The 18,554-nt window shown below is 43.8% G+C and overlaps 1 pseudogene; it reads right to left on the bottom strand.

The window, feature by feature from the left end:
• Positions 1-15,665, bottom strand: part of LOC132002089 (peptidyl-prolyl cis-trans isomerase G-like) — a 42,546-nt pseudogene extending 26,881 nt beyond the window's left edge.
• Positions 15,666-18,554: the final 2,889 nt, after the last annotated feature.

The following is an 18,554-nucleotide window of genomic DNA, read 5'->3' as shown; positions in this document are numbered from 1 at the left end:
ATGTGTGTTCTTCCAGGGGAAAAAAAAAAAACCAAACATCCTTTTGCTGTTTAAACTATCTTGTCATGCTGTTCCTTTAAGAAAATAACCTACAGTTGTAAGATGGGAGTAGGTTATATTTAGGGCTTTGGGTTTTTTAAAAGATTTATTTATTTATTTGACAGACAGAGATCACGAGTAGGCAGAGAGAGAGAGGAGGAAGCAGGCTCCCTGCTGAGCAGAGAGCCTGATGTGGGGCTCTATCCCAGGACCCTGAGACCATGACCTGAGCTGAAAGCAGAGGCTTAACCTACTGAGCCACCCAGGTGCCCCTATATTTAGGGGTTTTAAAATATATGAAATGATAAATGGATATAAAGCTAACAGAATAGGGGCATCTGAGTGGCTCAGTCCAACTCTTGGTTTCAGGTCAGTTGGTGGTCTCAGGGTAGTGAGATTGAGCCCTGTGTCAGGCTCTATGTTCCATGTGGAGTCTGCTTAGGACTCTCTCTGTCTCTCCCTTTGTCCCTCCCCACTACACACGCTCTCTATCTCTAAAATAAATAAATAAATCTTAAAAAAATAAAGCTAACAGAAGAGACAAAACCAAATTTTAAATTGTTTAATTAATTAATTAAATTAATTAAATTGTTTTAATTATTGAGTGTCTACTAGCTATTACAGGAATTCTACATACAAAAACTTGTTTAATCTCTATAATAGCCCTGGTTAGGTAGGCATTATTTATTTACTCATTTTTATTTTTCAATTTTTTTTTTTTAATTTAAGTAGGCTCCATGTTCAATATGGGTCTTGAACTCATGACCCTGAGGTTAAGAGAGCATTTTCTACCAACTAAGCCAGCCAGGTGCCTCCTAGGCAGGCATTATTAATCCTATTGTATGTGTGAGGCAGAATAACTTGCCAAAGAATATGCAGTTAACAAGAGACAAAGAGGTTTGAATCCAATTTTGTCTTACTTTAAAGTCCATGTTTATTCCCCTACATCATGTTGACTTTCAAAGAGATCATATGGTATATCTCTAAGGTGAAAATGTCCTTTGCCTTGCAAATAATCAATGTGAGTTTGTGAAATACTACTGGTATGAGGCAGCGTGAGCACTTCATATGTTCAAATCAGATAGAAGTTAAATTCTCTGGAGTTACAGTTGAGGAACGATCCGTAGGTGGCATGTCTCTCACAATGTCACACTTGCTTCTCAGGAGGCAGAAGATGAAACTGTTGATGCTGTTTGTCTGAAGGAGGCAGAGAAGAACGAGGCATATCTACACAGGGAAATAGCAGGTGCAGGGTGTGGGGCTGCTCTGTGTCTTGGGCGCTGCTCAGAGGGCAGCACTGGTTGAACTGTATACTGGCTGGAACAGACATACATGCTTCTCTTCACGCTTTACCTGCCCCTGCCTTCACTGATGCAAATCAGGAGCAGTCAACAAAGACTTCCAAGGGAAACCCTGCCCAGTGTCTGGGATTAGAATTATAAGTCACAGCAAGTTGTTCCTGTCTTCTCTCTAACAGTTTAAAAGAGCTACTGCTACATCTGGCCAAAGTAACTTTGGTTTTACCAGAAGGAACATTTTCTTTTTTGCACAATCTACTAAATTTAAAAGAGCCTTGAAATCTATATATGGAGATATAGTGCCATACATACACACACACACACACACATATACACATACACATATATGTAATATATGTAACATATTATTAGTAATTATTGCTAATAACTCAAAATTATTAACTACTATCTGTAATATATAGAATTATATATTATACATAGGTATAGTATATATGTTTTATGTATAGGTATATATATGTATTATATATAGGCATAATATATAATATAATATAATATACATTATAAATATTATGTATCTATATAACTATATATAGATAGAGAGAGGAATATATAGAAATAGGTACAGATGTATAGATATAACAATATCTGTATATTCTTACTCCTTTATTGTTCCAATAATATAATGTGGAAATATTTCTCACAATACCGTATCTATAGAACTGTATCTACATATCTATATCTATCTATATAGATATACATATCTGCCTCTTATATATAGATATATAAATATCTATATAGATAGATAGATATTCCTCTCTCAGGAGACACTGACTTCCTCTCCTGCTGGGTCTTGCTGACACTTTGCCTTCATGCATTAGTTGTATAAGGAAACCACCTAGACCATTGTTCTTGACCCTGGACAAGACTGTGGGGGAACCAGGGCTGTTTGGATATTCCAGGTACCCTGCCAAGGCCACTGGTACTAAACAACTTTGGGCAGTAGCCCAAGTCTTATCATTATCCACACAGTAAGCCAAAAGCAAGGAGGTAACTCAGAAGCAGGGAAAACATGCCAAGATCCTGCTCTTGGGCATCTTTCCCTGAAAGAGCCACCAGAGCAATTAAAAATCAAACAAAAGAGAGACCATGCACAAACACACACCCCTACCTCAAGGTTCTGGAAAAGAGACCCCAAGGGAAAAATAAAATTTAGGAGGTTTGTTGAACCCACCATAGAGCTGATCCAGAATTTAAATTGATTCCATAATTTATTGCATTTTAATTAGCAATCACAAGAGACCAAGTATTGTTTACTCTCTTGTTAGGAGCTCTAGCTGGAAACAAATACCAGAGAGTCTTAATAAGGATGAGTTATATTTACTGTTTTCCATTTTACAGTCTTGTTATAATCATCACAAGAAGAGATTCATTTAGTGTTCATCTGTTCTTGGTATGACATTTGTTGACCACTAGGGTGACATAAAATCAGAACATACCCCATAAGCCGAGAAAGAGCCTCCCTACCCCCACCCCACCCTATTCTTACCCCTTCATTGTTTTCAATAATATAATTTAATGTGGAAATACTTCTGGCTTAGGTTAGACGACATGAGTTCCCATGTGCCCTCGTCACCCAAAATGCATCTAAATGACTGCTGTTGGTTATTTATTTAGAGCAGAATAATGCTCCAAACAGCAGACAGCTGCATTTATATGTGCTACTCCAACACAGAAACATTAGCCACATCAGACAGAAACCGTCTGTCTGCTCAGCGTACACCCGTTGGCTTAACAGACTACCCATCTGATGGGCTATCAGACTTTTGTTTGTTTATTTCATTCTATTCATTTTTATTGACTAATAGGATATTTGCTCTTTTTAATGACACTTCCTCAGGGCCAGAGTTTTGGGGTTTTCCAAACAGCTCTTGCTATTCGTACTCAAGCAGGAAGAACCCTGAACCTCTCTACTTGTGCGATGGGACTCTGCAAAAACGCATTTCTTTGGGAGCACTCTTGGTCCCCATTCCTCCCTAGCAACATTCTAAAGTACTTTTTAAATACCACTGTGGATTGTTGCTGTGATTCCCATCAGTCATCCCATCTCTGCTTCTTGGATTGGGCGCCCAGCATGTAATCGAGCTCATTAGCTCAACTCTAAAGGATGTTCCATTAAGTGAAGGAAGAGGACATGATTCCAGGAGGCCATCCTCAAAAAGGGTGTTTTGTGTAATCTGAATGCACATACCCTTTTGAGGCTTTTCTTTCAAAAATGGACTTTTTTCTTCAAAAGTAGGTAAAGTAGACGCCATTGTTTATTTCTTCTTTTTTTAACCCAGCCACAGAGACCCCAATCTAATGCTTGGGCTTTAATTAAAACTTGCTCCCTGTTAAAAAGCTCCTATTGTTCTTTCCATTTAAATAGGATTCTTCTTAGATCTTTAACAAGACCACAGAGGAGTAATAAATCTAAGTAATTGTCCTTATTAAGAAGAGATTATTCTCACAAGACTATAACAGTCACCAAAGTAACTAAAGCCATTTCCAGGTAGCACTTAGAGTGTCTTCCTCCTACCCAAATACAGAAATGCCTCGTTAGTCACTTTCTTTGCAGCTAAAATTAAATTAGATGGCATTCTGTTTATTTTTCATATCTTTTGCTAACAGAAGGGGATTTTCCCTTTGATGATATTAATCAGGGAACCTCAAGTCCAATTGCACTGAGTTCATGAGATGCAAATGATCTCTTCTTCCTTCCTTCTCTCCTTCCTTCCGTCCTTTTGTCATTCCCCAACTGATGCCTGAGTTCTTGCTACACCAGACACTCTGCCAAGCATTCATGGCTCGAAGAAAAAAAACAGTCTGCTGGATGGTATATTACCTATTCATCTAATGTTTACTAAACATCTTCCATGTGCAAGACATTGTAGTAGGGGCTGAGTTTTCAGAGGAAAAAGAGCCAGACACAATCCCTACCTTCTTGGAAGTTGAGATGTGGCAAAAATGTAGACATCAACCCAATAATTCCATAATTGATTAATTGTAACTATGACATAAAGTTGTGAAAGAAAGGACAGGGTGCCATGTGAGTATATTCCAGAGAGTTAGAAGCAGTCCTATCAGAATTATCCTCTTAGTTTTTCTATGACAAATGATCAGAGCTTCGCTTTCCTATCATACATAACTCCCAGGGAAGCTTTCTCATTCCCCAAGTTCTATGTAGGCAGTGGCTCCTGATGTTTTCAGTTTTTATTTAAAATCCATGTTCTAGGGACACCTGGGTGCCTCAATCAGTTAAGCACCCAACTCTTGATTTTTGGCTCTGGTCATGATCTCAGGGTCATGAGATCGAGGTCTGTGCTGGGCATGGAGCCTGCTTAAAATTCTCTTTCTCCCCCTCCATATGCTTCCCTCCATCTTTCTCTAAAAAAAAAAAAAAAAAAAAAAAAAGAAAGAAAAGAAAAGAAAATCTACGTTCTAAACTAGCCACCCTCAGTTAGAGAAAGCTAACTTATCATGTCTAGAATACAGTCGTCAAAGAAAAAAAATGGCAACAGACTCAAGTACCCATCAAAGCTTTATTTCATAGAAGTGTGTTCACCTAAGCATGCCTATATACAGGGGAGCTTGCCAACAAACAGATGCCCTAAGGAGGAAGGGAAGGGGGCTTTCTACCAAAAAAGACAAAGTATTGGTTGCCAGCCTACTGGCCCCAGTTTTTGTTTTCAGATCTTGAGGACACAGCTTACATCAGTTCAGCTCTTACGCTTCCTGTTGAGTATACTGTGACTTCTAGTCTGTGAATCACAAATAAGAACAAGGAGTTCTCCAAAATTGTCTCCAAAATTTCTCCAAAATTGTCAGCATCATTGAAATTGTGGATATTATTTGCAAAATTCCTTCTCAGCACACAAAAGAGAAGCACCCTAGAACTGCTCAGGAATGAGGACTGAAAGCTTGCAATCTGAAATGGAAAATTCTCATCATCTGACCAAATCAAGGGCTCTCTTTCAACCATCCAACAAATCAAAAAAGTTTTCTTGAGAAACAAAATCAGTAGTCCATCTGCCGGGAAGCCTTTGTGGATTGTGCCTATCACTACCTTTGTGGATTGTCCAACTCTGCTCTGGACTTCAGCCTTGCAGACTCAGAACTTTAACAACCACCAAGAACAAGTCCATTTTGGGGAGGTAGAGACTGATTAGCCAAGTAGGGAGAGTGAAGAATAAAGGCACTTTGCCGGGGCACTAATCAGCAATGCAAAGTGACATCACCAGCACCCAAATGTTCAAAAGCCTCCATGATTAATATGTTTTTTTCCTGAAGGTAAACTCTTAAGTCATGATTGGAATTGCTTGGGAGGAGGAGGAGGACCATGGAATCATAGCAAAAGAGCTAAATGCTTTGAATACTAAATCAAATGAATATAAACTGATGCTTCCCTCTAGCCAATGGATCTAGGACTAATTAGGGCTTGAAGACTAGAACTCACCAGGCCTTAACCCTCTGTGTTCATCTTCACATCATACATGCCTTTGTAAAGGGGACACAGTCACTCAGTTTACTAAGTTAGACCCCCTTTAACCTGGGTGAATCTTTCCCAAACAGCAGTTGGCTTGTATCAGAAGGTAATTGAGAGAACAGCCTTACAAGAGCCTTTTTGAGAATTTAAATATAAGGCTGCTTCCTCTTTACTGAGGAATGGTGTTTCAGGGGGGAAACAAACACCTTATCTCATGTTTGAACATATCTGATATGTATAATAAAGTTAAGAATCAGTAATTAAGAATGTTCCAGAACCATGACCTCTCTAGGGTAAGATTCCTTTCTATGGCTCCCTACTACCTCTGAAAATATTGGTTTTGGAAGAAATGAGTGTAATATTGGCTGTCTAGAGGAAGTGAGAGAAAGGGCGTCCTAAAATAGTTAAATTAGGTTAAAAGGGGAAAATAGAAAGCACTGAAGACAAATGTACTTCATCACTTTAGGATCCATTCCCAATCCCTCTGCACTGGCATTCAAGGCACTTTGCTTCTGCCATCAGCATAAGCCCTTGATTCTCTCCTTTTTCTAGGCTTGTAGGGTTGACGGGCTGCTCTTCTAATGGAAGTAGTGTTCCTTTGTGTATGTTACACTTTGCCTGCGTTGCTAGTGGGGGCCCTCCTTCAACTGACTTCACTTCTCCCTGATGTTGATCTTTTTGTTTGGCTCTCAAAGAGCAGCCTTATTTCCTGGTTCTTGGGGAAGGAAGGTGAGGTTGCAGGGAGTACCATCTTGAAGCCCCAAGAATACAAATAAAAGCTCCATCATCATAGCATACTTCACACAACTGATATGAACAGGGTTTAGATTTTGTCAGGGACCAGAACACACGTGTGAAAACACACACACTGTAGTCTCTGCCTTGAGATCCTCTAATGGGAAAATCCTTTTGAATGAAGCTGTGATTACCTAAAGTAACAAAGAGGGATGTCTGCATTTTCTCTAAGCTTAATGGAATTTATTATTGTAACTTTGTCTAGCATGAGTTTGGACAACAGATGTTCAGTGACAAATATTTGTAGAGAATGATCAGAAAACTTCAGATTTAACCATATATCTCCGATCAGAAGGAGAAAAATGCCTTTAAGGCTTAAGACTGACCTACAATTCAGGACATGCCACATATTCTGGGCTTATTTATGGGTCCCCAGAATAACAGGGTTGATTTGTCTCTCTTACTAGTTCTCTTTACAGGATTCTTGTTGCATATGTCATTACATTTCTTGTATTATTAGATCCATTTCTTGACAAGCAAAGAGGTTGTCCCCCATGTTCTCCCTGTTCTAATGCATAGGGCTGTCCTCAGGGTAGGAGACTGGCAATTTAGAACACCTGTGTCAAAGGGTCTGTGGTTTAATGACTATGGTGACATAAGAAAAAAAGTCTGGTGGATGGGATAGAAAATCCTAGAAAGAGTGGAAAATGGCTATTTAGTTTTAAAATGGTCCCCAGTGGAAATGGCTCCCCTACTGTGTGTGACAGAGACTGTTGGTGTTCACTCAGACCCCAGGTGTGTATTCACCACTCTGGGTCTTGTCCCTTTAATGCTCAGCAAGATCTTCCACAGTCCCTCACCTGGCCATCTCTGTGACTGGAGCAAAGGACTCTGGTATGTCAGAGCCGCACACAATGTCATCAGCTGGAACCCTGAACCCATGACTTCAAGTCACCCAACCAGTGACATTCACATTGGACTTGGTGTGAATGAAGAATCATTTGCATTATTTCAATGTTAAGCCATTAAGATTTTACAGTTGTCTGTTACCACACTTCACCTAGTCCAGCCCTATCAGAAGCACGCAAACCCAGGGAGAAACATGTTACCAGTTCTCCATGGATTTCATCCTTAGGTACTCTATCCTCTTTGATCTGGTATCTGAATGCAGGACACACCAACCACCCAGGATGTTTTTTTCCCTGTGGGAATCCAGCCAGCTCCCTATTTCGTTGCATACTTGTAAATGACTTTTTTTCACTTTATTCATCCATTCCTTAGGTTCAACTTTTCTGTTACCTGTAAAACGAGGTACAAATTACAGAGATCACAATGAGATTCAAGAACAGAGTATGAAATTCTTAATTGTGAAACAGAGCATAGACAATCAACAATTTCCCATTATTTTTACTACAGTTGTGTTTCTATCCCCCTCCCCACATCATAAAAACACGACAAAATGAGTACTCTTCAAATGGTACACTGCTCTTTTAGAGTACTCAGATGTTAAACTCTAAATGATTTTCTTATTAAATAAATATTCCAGTTAGAAAGGCCCATCAGATCCAATATTGTGCTCAGACTTAGCCAGGGCCTATTCTGCTTTAAGGCTGAGTCTCAGTCCACGCCAGTGCCCTTGAGAAGTGATGAGATCAAAGCTGAATCCCAAGTGTAAGCCAGTGCCTAGTACATACTGAAATCTCCACAAACATTGATTGAACAGCGAGATCCTGAGGTACAAAGAGGAAACAGTGTCAAGGGTTAGAGGCTAGAACAGGAAGGAGCAGTCTGAGAACGGAGGGCTGACTGAGTCATGGCTCCCGGTCTTGGCAGAAAGACCTGCAAGATACACTGAGCTGCCTAGAAGTGCATTTTTTCTTTAATCCCAAGTTGAGGTTCACAGTAAAATTAGAAAGTACGGACAGTTCCAATGTAGCTCCTGCCCTCGCACACGCTATCCTCCCCCATTACCAACATCCCCACCAGGGTGGTACACTCATTATAATTGATGAACCTACATTACACGTCATTGTCACTCAAAACCCATAGCTTGTATGATTGTTCACCCTTGGTGGTGGTGTACATTCTGTAGCTTTGGGCAAATGTATATATCCACCATTATAGTATCAAACAGAATAGTTTCACTGTCCTGAAAACCAGAGGTACATTTTTGCAATGGACACAAATAAACAGCTTTGTCCACAGCTTTCTCTTCTGAGACATTTTCCCAGCATGCAGCCAAAAGACTCCAAGAACTCTTCAGATATCCATTTGGGAAAAGAAAGGCCACCTAGGTTCCTGACAGATGTGAATAGAGCTATGGCTCCATTCCCAGCATTCTCTGGAGTTTAGCTTGAGAAAATAATAAGAATCCTATAGGATCAATGATTTCACTCATTTGGACTACAGTAAATCTCTCCTATATTACTGCTCAGCCTCTGAGAATATTATATTGGGTCTCATTTTATTAAAGAATATTGTGCATACCCAGAAGTCGCTATTTAATTTTTAGCTGCAAGATACAATTTTGAAAAACCATTATCTAGAAAGTGCAATAATCAAACAATGTAATCATGAATGCTAAACCTCCTTGGAATATTATTTTAAATGCTTGCCAGCTGGAAGCAAAAGTTGACAAGGAAGTGTGTGGCTTGGTTGACTTCCTAATTTGTCAAAGCATCTATGCTTTCCAGCAGGATATATTTGTTAAAATACATTTTTTTCCCTCTGCATGATTGTTTTGAAACTATCAGAAATGCAAAATCCTTAAATAAGGGAGACAGATTTGCATTTTGTATTCATTCTGGCTTAAGATTTAGGATGAAATCACTTTAAGAGACACAATTGAACCTTTTCTCAGAGGAGCCAGACGTCCCACATACATCACCAATTGCCTCTGAGCTTTCTGTTTGCTCTGTGAGATCAGACTCATAAATTTTGTGACATATGGAAAATATCAGAAAGCCACAGCATGCATTTTAAAAGGGCCAGAAAACAGGACTCAGGCTATCATGAGACATTGCTGGTAACTCACCATTCTTCCTATCGCCCATCCGTGACTCTCTGCAGAAAAGACAGAGTGGGTATTTGGCCATGGACTAGGAAGCTTGGGGGTAGTCCAGTGGTTTGGGGGGAATGTGCCACCCTCCCTGCCCAAAGGGGATCCCGCAGGACCGTGAGTCAGTGCAGTGCCTGGAAAGGAAGAGCTATGGTTCTGAACTCCCACGAGTGACTCCTCCTGCCCATGATATCCTCTGTCTCTGTGAATTCCCCTGTCTGCTCCCACATGCCTCCCACCTACCCCTCTCTTCCTGCCTGTTTCTTTGTCTCCTAACTGACATGTCAGTCTTTACTACTGGCATTGAATTTACAGAGGCCAAGGCCTAGGCCTTATTTTCCTTATATGCCCTGAACTTAGAGGTCCTCAAACCAATGAATGTGTCCACCCGCTTGGGGAGCCCAGGGATAGAGCAGGGATTGACCTTAACTCCTGCCTTCTCTTATTCACACTAGTTTGATGGCCTTAGGCAAGATACTGAAACTTTCTACACCTCAGTTGCCTTGTCTATAAAATGGGAATGATGATGACGCCTAGGACGTTGTGACTATTGAAGGATACGTACACATTTACTTAAAATGTTATCTTGCTAACATAATAATGTTATCTAACATAATATTATCTTGCTAACATAATAAATCTTAGCTAACAAAATGAGCTCTCACAAATGTGAGCTGTCCTTATCACTCAGGATAATGTCATTTCAAATGGCCCAACTCCCTTGACCTTCTTGCAATAACCCAGGGTTCTCCTCCAAGTAAACAAGTGAGCATGGTTGAATTCACTTGGAAGGCTGATTTGCTGGGACTCCCAGAGATTCTGCTAAGCAGAGATGGGAATGTTTTTTGTTTTTTGTTTTTTTTTCTGGAGTGGGCCTACCTTGGCTGTTTGAATGACAGAAAAGGAGGACTTAGTCAACATCTGCCTGATGAAAAGACCAAAAGCACAACCTTTGCACCAGGAGTCCTTGGATGACCCTGAAAAGGGTGACAGAGTCTGGACCTGGCCAACACTTCAGGGGCTCTAACATCCCTAAAAGTCCACAGGCCCAACAAGAACTCTGAAGGGGAGTGGGGAATGATGACCGTGAAAGCAACAAGTTTCACCCTGTGAGAAGCATGGTGAGAAGGCTTGGCCACCAGCAGAGGTTAGTTAGCGACCTCAGAGGTGGAAACTGTTAAACCTCAAATGCATCTACGCAAAAGAAAAAGGCCACATTTGGAGGAAAGGGAGGGTAGTGGGCAGGGAGTGGATAGAGGTAGAAAGCTGTCCTACATACGGACCTGCCTGGACCTCTAGACAGGCTACTGTGAACTGGAGAGACAACGTCTCTGGGTGTTATCCGGGGGCATTAGGAGCTGGAGAACAAGAACAAGCCTCCCTGGAGTTGTTCTCTCTGGAGACTCCTCCCAAAACAGAGAGGCCCTCATCCATGAGGAAAGAGATTCTGTGATGTTGGCCCTGGGTCCACAGATGGGCGACTCAGGAGCAGGTCCCAGCTCAGTCTGCCTGTTCGGGGCCTTTGGATGGTCCCCTAGCCTGCTGAGAGCCACCCCCTCCTCCTGGGGAATAGAATCATTATACCTCCTCCACAGAGCCACTGTCAGTCTCTAGTGAAATAAAGCTTGTGATGTTCTGAGAGCTGCACCGTGATAGATTACCAGCAAGAATTTTCCCGGTAATAATCATATTTATGATGGTTTAAAGACTCCAGGATGGTAGAACAGAGCCAGGTTTGGTCTTGAGAGGCCAGCAGTCATGGCAGCAATGGAGACAAAGTCCCACCAGCTCCGAGCCCCCTTTCTAAACGGTCCTTTCTCCCTCCTCCCTCCACAGCCTGGCTACGACTGGAAGTGTAGGGCAGTGGGTGAGGGTATGGGGGGCCAGACTGCCTGAATTTGAATGCTATCTCTGTTACTGAGTAGCTTTATGACCTTAGGCAAGACACTTAATGTTTCCATACCTCAGTTTCCTTGTCTGAAAATGCAGATAACAGTGGTGCTTGCCTCAAAGGGTATTGTAAACACTCAATGGCTTATTCCATGTATTATACTTAAAATTGAGAGCTAACAAAATTAGTGATGAAAGAATGTGAGTTGTCCTTACCAGTCATAGTAATAGCATTCCAAATAGCCCAACTCTGTTGACCTCCCTCACTCAAAACACTGGGACCTCTCTAGTCTGGCAGGCCAGCCAGGAAGCTGGGAAGAACAAACATTGGAAAGTTCTGCAGACATGAAAATATCTTTCCAAGAGAGAGAAGAGAGGGTGATTGTAGACCATAGGTAGCTTGTACAATCCACTCAGAACCCAAACTGGGGCTTTCCACTAATGATCCAAGCTGACCTCCCACAGGGGGAAGCTGGATCCTCCACCATCCTAGATCAGGGGACCAGATCTATTCTGTTCCTCCCATGCTCCTCCAGGAAGAATCATATACCTTAAGACTAGAAGGAACCTTGGAAAATCACTCACACCAATAGGATGGTGGGGGTTTCTGGGGAGAAAGATGGTTGACTAAGAAAGTTCGGTTTTTCCAGGGGAAAGCCACTATCCGGCTCCCAGGACCAAAGGCAGAGCAGAAAGTGGGCCTCCCATGCATCTGAAGGGAGGGTTGATATCAATCCCCGCAGTTCCATAAACGCTTGGTGAACACCTACCACAGCCCTCTGCCATCCAGAATCTCACAGAGCAGTAGAGGGAAGCACATGGCAAACAGATCATTGTAGCACGATGTAGTAAGAGCCACATTGTGGGTATCCATGGGGGGCCATGGGAGCTGAGGGCAAGATCACCACACTAGCCTCGGGCGCATCTGCCCAAGATGCTTTGGAGGAGGTGATGATACTTAACCTAACTTTGGAAGAAGTAAGAGGAGTAAATTGAGGGAGATGGAAAGATACCGCCCGAGTGAAGAGAATGAATAAGGTGCCAGAGACAGTGGAGGCAGATGAGGTTGGAGAGACTAGAGACCAGGGAGTACAGGGCTGTGTGCACCATGTGGAGCTTGAAGAATGGGAACCATCTGCAAAGTTTCAGCAGAGGAGCTGTGCAATCAGATGTGTTCTCTGGAGAAGCCATTCAGGGCCTGGATGGGTGGAAAGTGAATCGGGGTGGGCAGGCCTGGAGGACATTGTCCAGTTAGCTACCTGTAGGCTTAGTCCTATGCCTTTCCCTGGTTACTTGGTGAGACCGAGGGCACCAGAGTCACCTGACATTCCGCATGTGGCCAGCAAACATCCACTGACACCACTGCCTGGTCCCTGCCACCACGTTAACCATTCTTAACCATCCAGGTATCTCCCTCACCCAAGACAGCCCATGTATAAAGCTTAGGTGAAAGTAATGACTCAATGCTACCCCCTGGTCAGTGTTTGCTTGGAGAATGAGCAAGTGATTCAGCTCAGACCATTGAGACCCCAGGCAGCAATTTCAAGGGGGATTACCGTTCACAGAAGGTGAACTGTGAGCCATGAGGTCCAGAAACAGCTATGACCATTTTCTAACTTGAGGGATGGCAGCCCCAGAACAAAGCTGGCCAAGAACAGCAGAAAATACCAGAGAAACAGACCCAAGACCCTAATGATAGGGTGAAACCAGATCAAACCAGACCTAAGCTCATATACTTCTCCTCAGGACAAACCTCTGGACTTCTCAGTTACATGAGCCAGTAAATTCTTTTTGTTTCATAAACTTTTCTCCCCACCTCAATCTCAAAAACTCAGAGCCCAGTGTCAACAATCTAGGGCACCGCGGCCCACACTGAGCAGCTTTGTAAAGAAAAATCACTAGGAATTTTTCCTGACATCATTTTAGAAAACTTAAAGTTTGTTTCAGATTAAAACCATTTTGCCGAGCTCTCTGCTACATGGGACTTGCGGTTCAGATCCACTTCCTTTCTGGGTCCCTACGGAAAGCAGTGGTGCACTGCCACCTGCTGGTCACAGAACAGAACCTTCCCCAGAAAGCCTGAGAAGCTTTCATGCTGGAAAAAAGGTCTTAAAAGATCCGTGTGAGAAATATAAAGGGAAATTCATTCTCTCCTAGTGTATGTTTATGAACTGTTTGAGTTTTTAGTAGTATGTGTTTTTTATAATCAGAAAAAAATCGAGATATTTAAATTGGGAAATACAGTATTGCTTATCTTTGATGTTTGTTCATCATACCTAGCTGTTTCATTGATACCTGCCATTTCCTTGGAAAGGAGCAACTACAACAACCACATCACAACAAAAATCCTTCTCATTCTCCTTGCACATCCGGAAACACGCACGCATGTGAGCACACAGGGACACGCACTCTGCCCCTATTACTTCTGCCTGAAGCACCAGCCACTTTTCTTCCACTTCCAGCCAGCCCATTGCTAGCCTGTTGGATCTTCTAGGCAAAAGGCCAACCCCAGTCCAATATCTCTCTATTCAGGAAATACGTATAAGCTTTCCAAGTATTCTCCTTAGCGTGGTACTTGAGGTTGATGCAAGGAGCAGTCACAGACCCCCTTCCACCAAACCTGGGAGAGAAAGAATTTGACAGCAGCAACTCACTCGAAGTACTCTTTTTGCAAATTCTCTTTGTCTTGTCCTAGTGGTTAAGGAATTTAAGAACTGTTTGCCCCATTCGTGATACCACTTAGAGATTTCTGCACAGTGGCTCCTTTGGAATTTATCATCTATTGTATTCATGCCTCAGTCAAAACTTAGATAATAAGAATCCCATCATCAAATCCTGTTACAAAACCTTGCCCTCTGTTTGAGTCGGACCTGACCTGGACCAGGACACCAGCAGTAATGGCAGGCTTCCAGCAGGTGGCACCCCAATCAGGGCTCCACCTAGGGCTGCTCTTGGTGCCCATGCCCTCCACCATTATCTTCCCTGCAAACTCTCCCTCCCCTACAGTCCCCTCAGCCTGCCATCTTTTCCTATTTTGCCCCAGCCCCAACCCCTCCACCACTGGCTGGCGCTGATTTGACTGGGCATTTCTTCATGGACTTCCACAACCATGTTCTGCTCTACATTAGAACACTTTATATGACCATACCCTCTTATACCAAGCTTGAATTTTCCGGGTCCCTTAGAACATGGCACCGTGGACTATGCTTAGCCTCACAGGAGTTTACCCTGTAGCCAAGCTAGTTTTCCAGCTGCTCCAGAAGCCTCTTCTTCTCTTGAACCGGTGTTGAGGCTACCCACTCCCCCACGTATCCCCAACACATGTGTATCTATAGCCTCAAGCCTGTAGTGTCCCATATGATCTGGCCTCACTCCAGTCACATCTCTTACTTCTTTCCCCAGCATTCCCCATCACCTGCACTGACATTCCTCCTTTCCTTAGACACGTGTTCAAATGTGGGAAACCAAGCTCACACCTGCCTCGGGACCTTTGCACTACTATTCCCTCTGCTTTCTGTACTCCCACTCATACCCACCCTTATCTTCCCATTCAGGTGTCAGTTCAGAGAAGCCTTCTTTGATTATTCTACCTAGGCTATCAAATGCCATCACACCTTATGCTCTTCCCCCTCTTCTCTTTATATACTTGTCACCCTCTGGAATTGTCTTATATACTTTTTATTTACTTGTGTATTATCTAATCAGATAACAAACACTACCTAGAATATAAGCTCCCCGAGGATGAGTACTTTGCCTCATCCTGTTCACTGCTGTATCCCCAACATCTAAAACAAGAACACTGCATTAGTGGGGACTCAATGTTTCTTAGTGAACTGTGTCCTAGGGCCATCCCGCTGGAGTGTCACATCTCCCAAACTTACAGTTGAGTTAACCCGCATGAGACAGGACCACAATCTCTGCATCCACTTATGTTTCTTAGTCTCCACCCCCTACTTGGTGGAACCTCCAGTGGCCCTTAGAAGCCAACTTGCCCACGATTTTAAGTCTTTAACACTAGCCCACTTGGCTGCAGGGGTGCCTGATTTCTCCCCCAGTCCAGGTCCAGGTGGGGCATCTGCTGCTGAGGTCGCTGAGGTCCACAACCCCATGAAGTGCTCCCGAGTGCTGCCACAGCTGCCAGGCCCCTCAGATGTCCACCCATGTTGCGTGATATTGTCCTTCATTGTATCACAGCTCTGGGCATTGAGGGCTCAGGGACATGGACTGGCCCCTCTCCCTGGCCCTTAACCTTCTCCATGTGGCCAGAATGCCCTTCTATTTTGTCCATCTCTTATCCTTTAGGAATCAGCACTAATCATGGCCGTGATCTGAATGTTTGTGTCCCCCACACTCAAATTCATATGTTGAAATCCTAAGCCTCAAGGTGCTGGTATTAGCAGGTGGGGTCCTTGGGAGGTGGTTCAGGGGGTAGCCCTCTCAAATGGGATTAATCCTCTTGTAAAAGATTAGTGCTCTGTAGTATCTAGCACCCTCCAAATTCTATCCCATGGGGCCATCCAATCCCTTCCACCACGCCAGGACACACAAGAAGTCTGGGACCGAAAAAAAGGGCAAAAACCCAAAGGCTCTGGCCAGGGTGGGCCTGCGCTCCTGTGTGGCAGCTCCCAGGTTTTGCTGAGTAGCAGCTGCCCCTGTGGGCAGGGCCTGTGTTTTCCAGATAATGCTCTCCCTGGGTTCCTCCCCTTAGTCATCTGGGTTTGAGAACCCTGCCTGAAGAGTCAGAGAGACTGGGCCTGAGACCCACCTCTTCTACTTTCTAGTTCAGTCGACAAGTGGAGACTTAACCTCCTCATTGGCAGGATGGGAAAGACAGCAGCATCTCCCCCAGGCTTCTGTGAAGGGCACTCTTAGACCAAGGATGTGATGGTGTGTCCCACAACGTTGAGGCCATTACGCAGACGTTAGCTTAACATCTCGGAGTCCTGCACCCGTCTTTTGTATTGGTACTGGGGAGGTCTGGATATGCCTGCCGTGTGGTGTCCCCAGGTTTTTGTAGACTGCACACTCACCTGGGAAGACACCAGCACCTGTAAAAGGTAGGGCGCTCTCTGATCAGCACCCACCAGTCACCTGAGGCCTTTCACAAAGTCCCTACCTGGGTGTGACACAGTGAAGAGCAAGTCTGAAGGGGACAGGCCTGCTGGCCTTCATCTGCCATCTGAGAGCCCTTCAGCACACCACACAGCGGCCCCACAGGTGGGTGACTCTGTCTGCCACACCAGAGCAGAAATTCACTGTGGATTTGCCACATCTGGAGCCAGCAGGAAGGACGGGGGTTTGGTATCAGAGTACCACTGATTTTCCTTCTTTTCCCTTTAGAGCTGGGGCTTGGTTTCTGTGGTGACTTTTCAAGCTGCGCAAGCTGGAGGAAACAAGGGCCCTTCCACTTTAAGTCCCTTTTACAAACTCCCTCTCATCATTCACCTCAAAACTCAGGTCAACTGTGTTTCATTAGAAGCATCTTGATAGTGAGGAAGAATTCAAGGCAGGCAATAAATATAAAGGTAAGTCAGGTGATTTGGTTTTGAAATAAAACAAGTTTATGTAGTAACTGGTTCCAGATTGCCTTACAGTCTTGCTTGGCAGGGAAAGATTTATTCCTGATAGTGAACCAGATGTCACACTTGCTCTTCTAAGACATTTGCTTTTCTCTGCAGCCGTTCCTGAGGGAAGAGATACAAAGAAAAGACTAGACCCTGGTTGAAGCACAGAGTCGTGTGTTTGCGTCCTGACACCAAGAGGATCTGATCATCTGAGAGCTTCCAGTCTAGGTCTTAACAGCTTTCAAAAAATCAAACACGTTAAAACAAAACAATACAAAACAAAAGCACAAAGAGGCAGTTGCACGTTTTGCAATCATTTGTGTGAAGACGTAACATGTCTGTGGTACAAGAACTACCTACAATAGATGTATAGCTTGGCTCTCCTGGAAGAAAACAAGGCTTCCAGAAATTGGCTACTGGTTCTGTAGAAAACAAGAAACCATTTCACAACATTTCATTCTAACAATGAACCCAGAAACTTCTGTGAGACTCGTTTTATTTTTTTTTTGAGAGAGAGTGCGCACGCGCGTGGTGGGGGAGGGGTAGAGGGCGAGAGACTCTCAAGCAGGCTCCTTGTCCTGCTCTGCGGAACCTGACGCCCCGGCTGCCGTGTGCCGTGTCACAACCTCAACATCGTGACCTGAGCCGAAATCAAGTGTTGGAGGCTGGACTGACTGAGCCATCCGGGCAGGCGCCCTAGGAGGCTCACTTCCACCAGGAGCGGCAGCTTTCTCCACACCCGGGCGCTTAGCTACTCCTCGCTCCCTTCCTCGGCTCCAGGGCACATTTTCTGACTCAGCAAAGGTAAGTGCTCGGGCTCTTTGGCAGGTTGTACAGACCCATTGCAAACTGGTTTAAGTGAAACGGCGTAGCCCTCAGAACGTCAGCGGCACTAACCCACGGGCCTTCTCTCCAGACTCTTAGTCTTGGGGTCTCTAAACTCAAAATCCAGAGAGCCTACCCCAGCTTAGCTCCCAGGTCCATCTGCTCCAGTCAGCTCATGGGAGGGACTCCCAAGCTGGGGAGAATGTAATGGAGTGGGTCATGGGCTGGCCAGATACTCTGGGAGCAATCTCCTGCTTTACATGACGTGGCTTTCATTAGCGGCTCTGGTAGGGGTGGGGGAAGTTCTGTGGAGAGTGCCTCCCAGAGAGTAGTATTATATGCGGGGGGTTGGGAGATGGCCTGGTGAATTGAGGGGCTGTGGTTTGGAAGAAATTGCATTTGTTTTCTATAGAAGAAATTGTATTCGTTTTCTATCAACACCATATCAAATCACCACAAATAACACAAACGTGCTATCTTACAGTTCTGTGGGTAAGTCTGACAACTGGTCTCACTGGACTAAGATCAAGGTGCCGGCAGGGCCAAATTCCTTTCTGGAGGCCTTGGGGAAGATTCTACTTCTTTGCCTTTTCTGGCTTCTGAGACCAGTAGCGTCTCTTGATTTATAATGTATTCCACCATTGTTGACAAGCCAGCAGTGT

This window comes from Mustela nigripes, chromosome 14 (genome assembly GCF_022355385.1).
Source record: "Mustela nigripes isolate SB6536 chromosome 14, MUSNIG.SB6536, whole genome shotgun sequence".
Taxonomy (NCBI): Eukaryota; Metazoa; Chordata; class Mammalia; order Carnivora; family Mustelidae; genus Mustela; species Mustela nigripes.
The sequence above is the reverse complement of the archived record's forward strand: the minus strand, read 5'-3'. Positions and strand labels throughout refer to the sequence as shown.